The sequence below is a fragment of the Meriones unguiculatus genome, assembly GCF_030254825.1.
Source record: "Meriones unguiculatus strain TT.TT164.6M chromosome 13 unlocalized genomic scaffold, Bangor_MerUng_6.1 Chr13_unordered_Scaffold_40, whole genome shotgun sequence".
NCBI lineage: Eukaryota > Metazoa > Chordata > Mammalia > Rodentia > Muridae > Meriones > Meriones unguiculatus.
In genome coordinates, this window is record NW_026843649.1 from 159849 (window position 1) to 174324 (window position 14476).

Here is a 14476-nt window from a genome sequence, read left to right on the forward strand (position 1 = left end):
AGTGCTAAATAAGCTCACCCTTTCTAGTTCTTTCTGAACTCTTGCTGGCCTGTTCAACTCAGCTTTTCTGGATCAGACTCCCCTCCAAGGTGACAGAATCAATCTGGCTTTTCCTAGTTTATGACTGAATTGCTCTGCTTGGCCTCATACTAACTTTGGCAATATGTTATAATCTTCTGGATGGTTCTCATTTTCTGGATCTGTCTGTCTTCACCTGTGTCTAGTTTCTGTCTTCAACTTGTGTCTGTAAAAGTCTCCCAGTAAAACTTTTTCTGAATTCTGAAAACTCAACTTGACAGCATTGCCTCTCAACTCACTGACTCAGCTGAACAGCCTGAGCAGAAATGGCTAGAACTCAAACATCTGCATCTCTCTGTTTCCTTAGGGCTAGGATTAAAGGTTTGCACCACCACACCCAGACCTAAACTTTTCCATACCTGAAGCTTGCTCTATACCTGCCTGGCCTTGACCACAAAGATCTGCTTATCTCTTTCTTCTGGTATTAAAGGTGTGCCTGAATTCCAACTAGATCTTATAGCCTTTGGATGTGATCTTTTTCCAGAACAGACATGTTCTGAATTAAAATTCATTTACCTAAAGATCCAGTTTTCTTTTTGAGAAAAGAATAATTTTTCCACAGGGGCAAGTCTATACTGGTTGATATCTCTTTGAAAAGGGGAAAAAAACAAACAAACAAAACAAAACAAAACTTGTTTGTGTTCTTGGCTGACCTGATCAATGAAGGCATTCCGTGAGGCCTTCATATGAGGGAAATGGCATAGTTGTTTCTCAAACCCATTATCATTCTTATCATAGCCAGTAACAGACTGGGGCCTAGGCCTTGAGAGCTTTCACTAAGTTCTCCATGCATTGAGAATAAAATGGAGTTCCCTCTCAAAAGCCAGGAACATGTTTGGGAGTGTAATACTGTCCATTGTAGTTACAGTGAAAGGATTTGCATGTGGAGCATGGTTTCTGCCTTCTGTTCAGAACAGTAAGAACAATTCTTTATGTACAATTGCTAGGTGAAACAGGGTAGGCAATAGCTAGATCAAAAACTAAACTTTAAGGCAGTCAGCTGCAGGGATCAGGCTACAAAGAAGGATATGATCCCCACAGAGTTAGTGATTTTTCAATATCTAGCACACATTAACTCTTGCATGTGAGTGAAAACAGACCAGATTGGTGGGTATTCAATTTGGGCAGGTTAGGTTGAACCAGTGAATATTGAATTTGCAAGTAGGTCTATCCTATGCATTTATGTGCCGTCTTCATAGATAGGGCTAAGTCTGCTCAGAAATTTGAGACTCAGCTATTTGCGGTAGCTTTGTATGTCAGGTTACCAATCTCAGCAGCTAACACTGCAGGTAGAATCAAGGTCAATCAGTATCTGATTAATGCTATTAGCTCTACCAGAGAAGGGGCTGCTTTTGTTCAAACTCAGTAAATATACCTATGTAGTTTTTCAATTATATTTATCTTTCTAAAAAAGTCAATTGTTGGTATTAATTAGTAAGTTTTATTTTCTTTATGCATCACTGCTCTAATCTCTTATTTCTTTCTCTTCTCCAACATTTATCAGTCATTAAGGATTTCATTCCTGGGACTGTAGAGATGGCTCAGTGGTTAAGAGCACTGCCTCCTCTTCTAAAGGACCCAGATTCAATTCCTAGCACCCATGTAACAGCTCACAACTGTCTGTAATGCCAATTCCAAACAATCTGACACCTACACACTAATGCACAGAAAATAAAATTAAATATCTTTTAAAAAGAATTTCATTCCTAATTAAAAATGGATTTTTCATTAGTTTTTGTTTAGAGCAATGTCTTCCAAAACTCAGCCTTCATGCTATATAGTTAAGACTTGCTTTGAACCACCTAATCCTGCCTTTGTGGCCCAGTGTCTTGCAACTCATTTCAGGCTGGACCTTAACCTGCTCAGTGAAATGGAAAAGGGACCAGTGAATGAGGTTCCTCAAACATCTCTGGCTTTCATAGGGTGGGTAATTACAAATAAAGAAGCACCAGTGTATGAATTGAGTTAAGTGACTAAATTTGAAGCTGGTGTCATCATAGCACAGAAAGGAATGGAGAAGAAGGATGGTGAGAGCTTTCCTGCTTGGACAGAAGTGTCAGTTATTCAATTTTAGATGATTAGGAAATGTCCAAACTGGCAATACTTGGAGTTCACAGACCAAGGCAATCAAGATTCTGGAAAAGCAACTAAACTTATTTCTAGAAACCAAATATCTGTAGTTACACTGGTTCAACAAACAAAGAAGAACTGGATAATCTGGTGTGGCCAAGCATAAATGGAATGTTATTATTCTAACAATGGTGCACCCCTAGAAAAAAGGAGTTTATAATTCTTGGTGTGCTCTGCTACGCATGTCTAGTCCCAAAAAACTATTGGAGCATGAAGCGTGTTTTAACTTTTTACAATTTTTGAGATTATAGTTAAATAATTTCAACCCCCTCATTCTTCCCTACTGTTAAGTCTCAAATGCTGGGACAAATATCTGAGGTACCTATTTAACAAATCAAAGGAGGCCCAGCTTCTGGTTCTCCTAGAATCCCTCTGTTTCTACCTGTGATAGGGTAATGGTTGGCATCCCCAGCCTTCTAGCCCAGGGTCTGAGTTCCCCTTCCCCTGGGTGGTCTTCCTTATGTAATCCAACCATTTTGGTTACCTGGGCTTTTTCATCTATCATTTACTATCCAGGCCTCTTGGTCTAGCTTTCCCTTCTCCCCTCCTACTTTTCCTCATAATGCTCAGTCATGTTTCCTCTGGACTCTCCCAGATGTCCCTGCATCTGGCTATTCTGTCCCTTTTCTCTATAATAAACTTTCTACCCCACCATACCTAGAATCATTTATGACCTTTCCTTTTTATTTCTTTTTTTTCATTCATTTCCCATTTACCACTCCTTTCATATTCTTCATCAATTTTTGTTTTAATTGTTACTGTTTGACTTTGACTTGTTTGGCTTCAGGATTTCTCAGCTATAATGTAGAGATAGTGACACTGAACAATTATTGTGTGTTGGAATGTGCACACAAAGGACCCTGTGAAGTAGAAGAGGAACTATCTCCTTGTGTCTTGGAGATGGGAAAGTCATACTAAAATACAAATTTCTTAGAGTAGGGCTCTGTGTGTGCCTAAGGTGTGGACCCAGTTGGGAAGGTCTCAGCTCTCTGAGCTATTTGATCTCATCCCCCAGTAGAGTAGCTGTTAGTGTCCTTAAGCCCAGCTGGGTGGTCAAAGGAAATGAGGGACTCTAGGCAGACCTATCAGTCAGCAGCACCAATGGGAGGTAGCTCATATTTTCTTTCCAGGATTCTTTTCTGATGCAGCTGAAGAGAACTGTGAGGGGGACTTCAAACTATGCAATGGTGAGTGTGTGGGCCACTGTACCAAAACCAGGAGGAAAAGGTCTGCTAAGCTCTCAGAGTCTGATATTGTGATGCTGAGACTGTGGGTTAACTGTCATTCTGTTGATCTATGTGGTGACTTGGGGATTGGTCCCTGGTCTCTGACTCTTCCTTGAGTGTAGATTCCTTGGGGGCAGTGGGTGGGGGCTGAGAGAATTCCTCTGCATCCCTGGCAGCTTAAAGCTGTGATAGTTAAAATATCACTGTCCAGTATGCACACACACACACGTTGTTTTTGGTGTGTGGTAAGAAGAGAAATTGTAAAACTGATGGTCTGCTCTCTAGAAGTTCTTAACTTTGCATTCCACATTCAGGTTTGTGTGGCAAATTTTATAAATAGTTTTGAAGCTGGAAAAAGTGGGTGATGTGAATCCTCTATCAATTTTTGTTTGGAATCTTTTTATCTTTTTCTTTCTTTCAGCCATAGTGGTGTGATTCAGGAAAATTTAATTTCAGGACACAATAGGAATTTCTGAGATGCAGAGGTTTTTAAGATGTGCTAGTGTTGGGAAGGTGGATAAGGCAGATTCCATATCTTATGGCACAATCCATGTGGGAGTAAGCAAACATGAAAACACTCACCACATTGGTTTGTGTATTGCTTTTAGTGGTGCTGGATTTGCCTGAAACCACAAGAAGGCATGAGGGGCTTTAGAATCGTAGCCCTCTTTTTTGATCACTTTTTTTCCACAGTGAGCTCCAGACCATTGAGCATGTGGTCTCTCCTTTTAGAAGAGCGATCTACAGTAGCTGGTTTGTCAGAAATATACTTTAGGGGTCAGCTTGAGTTGCTTTTGTAAGAGTTTTGCAGTCTGTGCTTATTTAATTTCTATACACATATAAACATAAGTAACCTTGGACAAGTCACATTTTTCCTGGCAGAGTTTCCTTGGGCCTTTTGAGGAAAACTTGAATATATTTTTAGGCTTATGATTTTGGCTTTTTCTCTTTGTCTCCTAATTTGGTCGCAACTGTTGTACACATTCTTGATAGTTGTAGCTCTGAGACACGTTCTGATGTCACAGCTGCATATGTGTGTACTCTTACTTCATTATCCTATTTGGAATTCTGTGTCGTTTTTCATAGGACATAGCTTTGGAATCAGCTTTCCTCTTAGAAATTCATAGAAATTTTCTTTGGATTCTGGTGAATTCATATTGAAATAGAAAATAGCCAACATCTTTTTTAAAAATACATCATTCCATTGGTTTTGTTTACTCTAGTATAAAAGTGTAAATGATATCCTACATAATCATTTGTTTAGCAAACTATAGTTAGTATATAAAATTGAAAGTAATGAAATAATTTACACAGCCATAGAAAGAAGACTTCAGTATAGAGTTTACTGACACAAAATACACTGCTATGGTCACAAAAGCTATCCCCCCATGTATAATTTAAGAAGAAAAAAAGTGAAAATAAAACATGGTTCTCAATTGAACAATAAATTTGAATGTGGTATGGGATCATGTATTAGCATACAAAATAATCTCTTGATAGCAGAATTTAGGAATTCCCACAGATTCGTACTAAAATTAAGGAACATCAGGTTGTGTTCTTATAGTTCATGTAAAACTGCAAGGATTTATTATTTGTAATCTGATGCATTTGTTGGTGTTACCTACACCCACACCTCCTCATTACCCAAACAAAAAACCTACAATAAACCATGTTTTTCACACATTCTCATTGTATCCATGTTTACGTGTGCCTACATTGCACGTAGCTCTCATAAAATGACAAAATGGCTATTGATCCCAGCAGTCTTCTCAGTAAAGTTTCATGTACTTTTGATTAGTTATAAAATGTATCTGAATTCTCATGTTTATTGTGTTTATGTTTGTGGTGGATAACTTTTAAAGTAACCTAATTCCTTATTTGTTGAGGTCATGGTTTGTGACTCAGAAGGACAGTATGATAAATGAATGACAACAATAGCAATGGTAAAGGGATTACACACTTATAAAAGACTTTCACAGTCATTGCTTTATTGGTCATGAAACAGTGTATAATTACAGCATAAGCAGTGTCAAATCAACAAACTTCTCTCTCTCTCTCTCTGATTCCAATCTTGCTACATTCCCATTTGTCCATTGGGTAGGAGAACTTTAGTCAACTTGTCTACCTTATAGTTCACAATAGAAAATGAAGGGCAGAAACAACACAACCTAGCAGAAGCAATCACTTTCAAAGAATTTTTTTAATATATTTTTATTTGGTATGTGGAGAAGGAAAATCAAATGTCAGGCTTTTTAGAGCAAATGTTGTTATAGAAATAAAAAGCAAATGTACTTTTACAATATAATATACTATAAAAATGCAGAATGTTGGTTTATTTTGATGGTGTAAGAGTTTTCTGCCAATGAGTCATGCTGCATGAAGTGAAAATGAGTTAAGAAACAGACTGACTTGTTTTGTTTGTATTGAAATAATGACAAATTACAGTTGAATAAAAATGTAATAGTCTTAGACAAGTAACACTTAGTTTTGTTTTGATCAGCTAACCCACCTTAGATGATGACATGTTTATTTTTACTGGGAAAACATGTTTAAACACTTAGCATTTTAAAATATCAGTTTGTATATACTTAATGTATTATATAGTTAATGCATAAATAGTGTATAACATTACATGCTTATTTCCATTATTGTGAATATTATTCAAATTATTTTTTTTGTTTTTTAAAGACTATATATTTAATTAATGTTCTATCAGCATTTGTACCTGCATGCCAGAAGAGGGCAACATATCTCAGTATAGATGATTGTGAGCCACCATGTAGTTTCTGAGAATTGAACTCAGGACATCTGAAGGAACAGAGAGTGTTCTTATCTGCTGAGCCACCTCTCTAGCTCCAAACTTTAGTTTTTATTATAGAGAAGAAAGAGTACTGTTTTGGAATTAAGTGAGCAGGGACCCCTGTAATTCCACACAATAGCAGAAAATTACCTCATTTTACCTGTGAGATATATATTTCATATTGGTGAGAGCAAAACATCTGATTTCATAGATCTAGATAAGACTAAAGAATAAGCTTGTTAAACTCCTGAGTGATGTTTCCCCTCTTTGCACACCGAATAATAACTGTACATCATGATTTTTTTTCCTTGTCTTCACTATTTCACTTCTCTTTGATTGCTTCTCTTCTTTGCATTTTTAGGTAGGAAAATTAAATTAATGCTTTTTAATTGAAAAGGATTCTTCCCTCATACAATATATTCTGACCACTGTTTTCCCTCCCTCCACTTCTCTCACATCCAGCATACCTCCCTTCTTTCCCCATATCTACTTCCTTCCTCTGTATCCATTTCAGAAAAGAACAGGCCTCTAAGATAGGACTGCCAAACAAAATACAAAAAAGATAAGGCCAACAGACCTCACAGTGAGGATGGACAAGGAACCCTAAATAGGGGAAAAAGAGTCTCAAGAGCAGGTGAGAGAGTCAAAGTTATACCTGTTCTTAATGTTAGGAGTCTCACAAAAATATAGAACTAACAGCCATGACATCTCTGCAGTGGACCTGGAGCGGACACATACAAACACAGTCCTTGCTGTTTATGTCTTGGAGACATTCTTGGCCATCAAGGGAGTGGGTTCCATCTAATGGATTGTGCTGCAAGGTAAACCAAACATTAGCTCACCACTCAAGCAAGTTTGGTATAATCATGCCCCCTTTACATCTTGTAAGCAGTACAGATTTTAGGTGGAGTGGTTTTTATTCTGGGTTTATGTCCGGGTTTCTCTTTTGATAGCCTGTACAGTACTGTCTTACCCCAAAGAGACTAGAACATAGGGGTGAAATCTTTTAACCTGCACTTCGTCCACCTCTCCACTTTCAGTGCACTGTGTATAAGCTTTCCTCCAGAGTGTGGCCCTGCTGTTGTTTTTCAGAGAGCAATGCTCTCTCGTAACATCAGCCTGGGCTTTTGGGCATCCTCATACAACCTCCTGGGACAACAACTCAGTTGTGTGAGAAAATACAATGTTGGCTGTATTTGTTTGACCTCCAACCAGCAATGGAGGAGTGTCCCCCTTCCCCAACACCTTTGTCAGTGTGAGTGTGCTGTCACTTGTCCTGTTAAACTTCACCATCTAACATGTGTAAAATTAAAGCTCAAAGTAGTTTCCATTTGCATTACCTTAAAGGCTAAGGATGCTGAACCTGAACAGTGTTTCTCAGCCATCTGAGATTCTCCTGTTGAGAATTCTACATTGAGATCTGTTCTCTGTTTTTTATTTTATTTATTTTATTTTTTTAATATTAGTTACAGTTTATTAACTTTTTATTCCCGCTGTAGCCCACTCCCTCACTCCCTTCCAATCCCACCCTCTCTCCCTCATTTCCTCCATGCCCCTTTCCAAGGCCACTGATAAGAGAGGTCCACCTCACCTTAGCTTATCAGGTATCTTCAGGACTGACTGCAATATCCACCTTTGTGTTCTAGGAAGGCTGCTCCTCCCTGGAGGTGGGGGGTAGATCAAAGAGCCAGCCATTGAATTCATGTCATAAACAGTCCCTGTTCCCATTACTATAGAACACACTTGGCTACTAAGCTACCATGGGTTCCATCCGAGCAGGGGTTCTAGGTTATATCCATGCATGGTCCTTGATTGGAGATACAGTCTCATAAAAGACCCCTGTGCCCAGATATATTTGGTCCTTGTAGAGCTCCTGTCCTCTCCAGATGATACTAAGTCTCTCTTCTTTCATATGATTCCTTGCCCTCAGAGGATCAGACCCACAGTGCAAGTGATGCTCAGCACAGAACTCACTGCCTGGGGAGATGTTTTTCTAATAAAATAAAATAAAATAAAATAAAATAAAATAAAATAAAATAAAATAAAATAAAATAAAAATTTCTTAGGCATAAGAGTAAAAGCTCTGATCTAAGAAGGCTGTGAGCATGGCAACAATGTCTGATTTAATGCACACACAGACACATACAGATAATAATAGTCAGAGGTCTCCTCATCCACCTACCCAAAAATCTTAAAAAAAATTTAGTTAGATAAGAAACCCTCCTTTAAACATATCCTTAAAAGTCTAAGGTCTTGCCAGCCATGCTTGCACAAGCCTTTAATCCAGGCACCTGAAAGGCAGACACAGGCTGTGCTCTGTGAGTTCAGTGTTGGCCTCGTTGACAAAGAGTCCAGCACAAACAGGCCTACATGATGAAACCCGGTCTTAAAAAAATAAAATAAAACAGAAAATCTAAGATGGATTTAGTGGCACAGGGCTTGAATCCAAGCCTTCTGGCAGGAAGAAGCAGGCCAGTCTCAGCGAGTCCAAGGTCAGCCTGGTCTACAGATCTAGTCCAAGACAACCAGGGCTAAAAGAAGAGGCCCTGTCTCAAAATACCAAATCGTGTGTGTGTGTGTGTGTGTGTGTATACATAAATATATATGTATTAGCTGTATACATACACAGAAAAATTTATTCTGTCAGGTCATTTCATGCAGAGAGCCTTCACTAGTGCCGGTTTCTGTGTTCTTCATCTTCCTATTGAGGAAGAAGTTTTACCTGATGATAGTACTCCAAAGTGTCATGTTTTCCCTGCTTTTTTTTCTCCTGGGTCTCTTCCAGGAGAAAAGTGGCTCCAGTTTACCTGAAGTCACAGAACAAAAAACTCTGCATTTTCTTAAATCTCTCTTTAATTCTTAAAATTCTTGGCCTTCTTCCACCTGTTGGACAGAGTGTTCACTCTGCTACAGGTTGAATAATGTTTGTGCAGCTATGCAAGCTGATTCGAGGAGGAAGAGGGTAATTGTATCCTGAGTGCTGAAAGACACAGGGTAGGCTATGGGAGAACAGGCACAAATGATGATGAAATGCAAACATGTGCAGATCTGAAGAAAGTTTGGTCCTAAAAGAGAAGCCTGGACCAGGAATCACTAAGCCTTGTCCCTTCAGTACACTGTAATCCTAAGGGAGGTGCTCATGTCACTTAAGACTCATTGGCCAATCAGATGCTTTCATTCCTGCAGTCAGAGGGAGAGGCGGGTTCTTCCTGGCGCCTTGCTGCAAGTTCGCTCTTTAGCTGAGCAGGGTTGAATGGTTGGTCTGCTCTGGTATAAGCGCTGCTGCTGTGTACTGTGAGGGGATTTCAGCCAAGTTCCGAAGTTGCAAAATGGTGTGTGTCCACTGCCCCCAGCCTGGTGGAGCAGGAGGCTGAACAGCAGTAGAAGCTGTTTAGGGTCCTTCCTGAGGCTGGGTGGGAGCTGGCAACCAGAAACAGCCACCAGAGAGGCCCCCTTTCCTAGCCCTGAACATAGCCGGGCATCTGAATATCTTGAGTATATTGACTTTTGGTCCCGAACAGAGAGAACTCACTTCTGGAACAGGAGGTTAGAATGAATGCTTTATTTTCTGAGCTCAGGGAAGTGGCCAGTTCAGATCTGAATGGTGCCCCAGGGTATGCTTTATTGTATATTTAAAGGTTTAAATTCACAAGGTGAGGGCCCCTTGGAGAGAGTCGGGGTCATCCAATCAAATGTGGGTTAAGCAAGGGAGTTTATGTTGGAGGCTATGCTGATCCAGTACACCTGGGCTCAACACTTTTAAGTGTTTTCTAAGACATTCGGCCTGGAACCTAAGGTCTCTAATTTTTATCACTTGACATTTGTTCCAGAGCTCAAGGTGATAAGGCAACAGAGAAGTGTGTCCTCTGACTGTTAGTAAGTGAGGGCTTACTTATACAATTTAAGGCACCTGGTTAAAGTAACAGCAAGTTTAACCAGTTAACTGATAATTAGGAAAATGTTTCAATGTGTTCAGTGGAAAATGGCGCTGCAACATTGGGACTTTAAAGTTAGATTTATCTTGCTAGTAAAATGGAAGAGCTCTTTGAGGAAGGTTGGGCTCCGGAGGCCACCTCTTACACACTATGTGTATGCATGTTTAGTGGAAGTTGTAGGTAACATATGTATTGAGTAGCACTTCAGTGTAAAGCTGTGATGTAAATTCATAGAACAGTTGATGTACAGAAATTTTCAGTGCTTAGGTGACAGGACATCACACCAAGTAGAATAGCTAAGGGCTGTTTTAAAACAGATAAGTAGCATGCCAACCCAGCCTGTTAGACATTGGGATGCTAGGAAACCCATTTTCTCAAGAGGATAGTCAACAAATTTGTCTCCAGCCATAACCAAGGAGAAAGCCCCTGATTCATACCAACCATTGGCCCATCTCCATGTCAAAAAAGAGACATCTAACAAGCTGCTTAGTGGGCCATTACAGAATCAGAGCCAACATTAAAGCCTGATGTGCCATAAAGTTGCAGTTTTCTTCTTAAGAAAAGCATAGTTCACCCACACGGGCAAGACATCTGATGAAAACAGTTGAACAGAGAAAACACTGTTGTGTTGAGGGCTGCCCTGACCAAACAAAACCTTCCTTGAGGTCCTCATGATGGAGAATAATCTAACTTCTCACACTCCTCAAATATGCTTTGCAGAGCCAGTATATCCTGTGGCCTAGGCCTTGGGAGATTTCCCCAAGATTCTGAGTTATTTAAAATAAAGCACTGTTCCTTTTCTAAAACCAGAAATAGGGTGAGCAGCAGGGTAAGGACATTTGAGGAGTGCTTGCTTCTCATTTTGAGAACCCACCTCTTTCAAACACATGGAGATACCCTCATCAGTTCCAAAGTCACTGTGGTGTTGGTAAATAATGTTATTGAGATCTTGTGTTTCCCTCATGCAGTATTGTTTTTTTAGACTCCTCATGATTTTATCCCATTGTATGAGAATTTCTGATCAATTCATAGACGTTTCCTGTTTCCTTCCATTTCTTTCAAGGAAGTAGTGTACAAGATGCTATTCTTCTCAAGAAGCTTAGTTAGGATAAGATGTAGCTTGTGCAAGACCTTCCCACCCTAGCTTTTTGCTGTTGTTGTATTTTTTAATTTTATTTTTATTAATTTTTATTTTATTAGTTTATTCACTTTCCATCCCAGCTGCATCCCCTTCCCGTTTCCTCTCCTAATCCCAAATTCCCTTTCTCCTTCTCTCCCATGCCCCTCCCCCATTCCAATAACAGGGTAGGTCCTTCCCACTTCCATCTAATCCTAGTCCATCAGGTTTCATCAGGACCAGCTTCTCTGTCTTCCTCTGTGGACTGACAAGGCTGTTCCCCCCTCAGGTGGAGGTGATCAAAGAGCCAGTCATTGAGTTCATGTCAGAGACAGTCCCTGTTCCCTCTACCAGGGAACCCCCTTGGACACTGAACTGCCATGGGGCACTTCTATGCAGGAGTTCCAAGTTATCTCCATGCATGATCCTTCCTTGGAGTATCAGTCTCAGAAATGACCCCTGTGCCCAGAGTTCTTGGTTCTGTTGCTCTTGTGGGGCTTTTTTTCCTTCCAGGTCCCTCTATCTCCCCCTTCCTCCCCCAAATTCCCTGCACTCTGCAAAAAGGTGGGCTATGAGTCTCAGCATATTTTTTTGATATCCTGCTGAGTAAAGTCTTTCAGAAGCCCTCTGTGATAGGCTCCTGTCCTGTTTTCTGTTTTCTCCCTCTTCCGATGTCTGTCTTGTTTGCCTTTCTCAATGAAGATTGAGTATCGTACCAGGGTCCTCCCTCTTGATCAGCTTCCTTAGGTGTACAGATTTTAGTATGATTATCCTATATTATATGTCTAATATCCACTTATAAGTGAGTATATACCATGTGCCTCTTTCTGCTTCTGGGATACCTCACTCAGGATGATCATTTCTAGATCCCACCTTTTGCTTGCTGATTTCATGCTTTCTTTGCTGAGTAGTATTCCATTGTGTAAATGTACCATAATTTCTGTATCCATTTCTCCGATGAGGGACATCTGGGTTGTTTCCAGCTTCTGACTATTAAAAATATAGCTTCTATGAACATGGTTGAGCAAATGTCCTTGTTGTATACTTGAGTAACTTTTGGATATATGCCTAGGAGTGGTATAGCTGGATCTTGAGTTAGCACTATTCCTAAGTGTCTGAGAAAGGACCAAATTGATTTCCAAGGTGGTTGCACAAGTTTACTTTTCCACCAGCAATGGAGGAAGGTTCCTCTTCACATCCTCTCCAGCATGTGTTGTCACTTGAGTTTTTGATGTTAGCCATTCTTATGGGTGTAAGGTGAAATCTCAGGGTCGTGTTGGTTTGCATTTCCATGAGACTAAAGATGTTGGGCCTTTCTTTACGTGTTTCTTTGTGATTTGATGTTCCTTTATTGAGAATTCTGTTTAGCTCTGTATCCCATTTTTTAAATTGGATTACTTGATTTGTTGCTTCTTAATTTCTTTATATATTCTAGATATCAGCCCTCTGTCAGATATAGAGTTGGTGAAGATCCTTTCCCAACCTGTAGATCGTCTGTAAACTGTTTTGTTCTGATGACAGTGTCCTTTGTTTTACAGAAGCCTTTCAGTTTCATGAGGTCCCATTTATTGATTGTTGATTTTAGAGCCTGTGCTGTTGGTGTTCTGTTCAGGAAGTTGTCTCCTGTGCCAATGTGTTCTAGGCTCTTCCCCACTTTTTCTTCTAACAGGTTTAGTGTGTCCGTTTTTATATTGAGGTCTTTGATCCATATGTATTTTAGTTTTGTGCAGGGTGATAAGTATTTGTCTGTTTGCATTTTTGTACATGTACACATCCAGTTAGTCCAACACCATTTGATAAGATGTCTTTTTTTTTTTCATTGTATGGTTTTGGCACTTTTTCTACCTTCTACTTTTCTTAACATTTGAAACCACTGAGTCCTCTCTCTTGTACCTTGACACTGAATAATGACCTGCTGTATTATGGAAGTGGAGTACTTAAATCATTCAAGGAATATCTTTGCTGTGTAAATCTCCCATTTGTTTCAGTGGCTAGACTTGAAATCTCTGGTCCATATTAAAATTGTTTAATGTATAAACTGAAGCCTAAAATTAAGAGACTTAAGAAAGACTGTGTGTATGGAATACAAAATCAGTTTTAGGATGACTTCACTTATAGCATTAAGTAGAGCTAGATACGTGCTACTATTAAAGAGATTATTTTTTAGTTAACCATTTAATTATGTATGGTGTACTTTCACTGTGGGGGTGGATATTAATTCTAGAACAGCTGCATCTTCAGCCTTTTGGAAAAATATTTCTAAGGCAAGCTTTATTGGTACAGGTCTCTTAGATCCCAGTCTATTGCTTCCCAGCAGCATGACTTTGCTTTCCTCTTGGTTAAAATTCCCAAAATTTTAAGGTAAAGCCTGTACCACAGCTGAGTTCTAAAAATTACTCATTTGAGTCATGTAATGAGCTGCCTATTTATGTGTGCGAAGTGGGAAGACAACTTGAAAAAAATGAAGGTCAAATTTCTGGGACTTAAGGAACTCAATTCCAGGGTTAAAAGGAGTTTCTGAGCTGCAGTGGTGTCACAGATGCACATTGTGTTATATAGTTAACTAGGGCAGATTTCACAGCTTGTGACATAATAGACGTGGCAGGAAACAGTTATAAAATTATTATTTAACATTGTTTTGTTTAGGGGCATCAGTGGGACTGGATTTGCCTGCAGTCACTAGGGGGCCATGCAGGGCTACAGTGCCATAGTCTGTCATTTTGGTGACCTCCATTTAGAGAGACAGGTCATGGGGACTCTGTTTGAAAATAAGGTCAGTAGTACCTAGAGCATAATTTGAACAGTGTAGGAGTTACTTTGAGTTATTTTTGTGGGAGTTGTGATGTTTGTGTTTATTTAATTTCTATATGTATATAATCATAGGAAACATTGGTCTACCTTTTTTTCTTGGTTGAGTTTCCTTAGGTGTCTTGATGAAAACTTGAGTATATTGTTGGGCTTATGTTTTGGAATTTTTGCTATATTCCTTCACACATATTGTATACAATCGTCATTACTTTTGCTGAACAGTAAGTACAGAAGTCATATTTTTCTGTCCGTAATATATCTTCATAATCCTGCGTTTCATAATACTGTGGGTTTTTTACATGATAAATTCAGTTCACAGCATGCCAGCCTAAAATTGCTGGTTGCCACCATTCAAAGAACATGCATGGAATGGACCTAGGCA